This window comes from Suricata suricatta, chromosome 8 (genome assembly GCF_006229205.1).
Source record: "Suricata suricatta isolate VVHF042 chromosome 8, meerkat_22Aug2017_6uvM2_HiC, whole genome shotgun sequence".
Lineage (NCBI taxonomy): Eukaryota > Metazoa > Chordata > Mammalia > Carnivora > Herpestidae > Suricata > Suricata suricatta.
This window is the reverse complement of record NC_043707.1, coordinates 109280959-109281991: the sequence shown is the minus strand read 5'-3', so window position 1 is coordinate 109281991 and position 1033 is coordinate 109280959. Positions and strand designations below refer to the sequence as shown.

The window sequence follows — 1033 nt, the reverse complement described above, 5'->3', positions numbered from 1 at the left end:
CCCCGCTCGCCGCTGCCCTCTCCGGGGGCAAGATGGCGGCGAGCGGCGATCCGGAGTCGGCTCCTGCCCTTCTCGCCTCGGGACTCCGGGGCCGGGCCGCGTCGCCGGCAAGACCCCACGCGGGACACCCCGGCCTTTCCCTACCTCCGGGTTTGGACTCGCGAGCCCGCCGCGCCTAGGATGGGGCAGGGCCGGGGGCGGGGCCGGGAGGAGGGGCCGTGGGGGCTGGAGCGCTCTGAGGCCCCGCCCCGGGAGGGCCGCGCGCGCGCAGAGAGCACATCGGGACATTCCCAAGTCCTTCCAGAGTGTGCAGGGGTAGAGGTTACTAACAAAAGCTTTCTCTGGAATATTTTCTGGGACAGCTGCTAGGCTTTGAAAAGTGAGATCTCAAGCCTGGGAGGAGAATTTTAACTTTCCGGACTTCACGATTCTTAATTCCAAAAGTGGGATGGTGACTCTCTTTTTGATTTACGAGTGTTTTAGGGAGACCAAGTGAGGTCCTGTTGGCCACAGTGTTTCGAAAACGGAAATCAGAACAGAAATGTAAATAACCAATATAAACATAGAGAAACGTTCAAGCTCATCAATAATACATAATTTTACAATTACATTTTTATAATTATAATTTATAATTATTTAAAATAATTTTACAAATGAAAATAGTTAGCTATCATTTCTCACTTGTTAGAAGGATTGAAGAAAATGGTAGGTAAATGCTTTGACAACAGAAATCTTGTTCAGTCTAATAATAATAACAGTAATAATAATGATGATGGCTGCCTCACTTATGGGCTGACGGTATTCCACTTACTGTTCTTAGTGCTTCACATTTATAAACTCATTTATTCCTGTTGATAAGTATGTATGATTATGTAACATGTTATTATCCCCATTTTACAGATCAGAGAACAGAGGCACAGAGAAGTTAAGTGATTTATCTGTGGTCACACAGTTAGTAAGTACCCCAGCAAGTATTTCAGCCAGGATTCAGGATAGGACAATGGCCTATCAAGAGAAAGACATGACGGTCTGG

The 1033-nt window shown here is 47.4% G+C and overlaps 1 protein-coding gene across 2 annotated transcripts in view; it reads right to left on the bottom strand.

The window, feature by feature from the left end:
• Positions 1–221, bottom strand: part of SVBP (small vasohibin binding protein) — a 7718-nt gene extending 7497 nt beyond the window's left edge. The window contains exon 1 of one of the 2 annotated variants that reach the window (XM_029949853.1): positions 145–221. The gene's annotated coding sequence lies outside the window, so the exon portion shown is untranslated. The remainder of the gene's footprint in view (positions 1–144) is intronic. The other variant, XM_029949852.1, reaches the window with a different exon arrangement.
• Positions 222–1033: the final 812 nt, after the last annotated feature.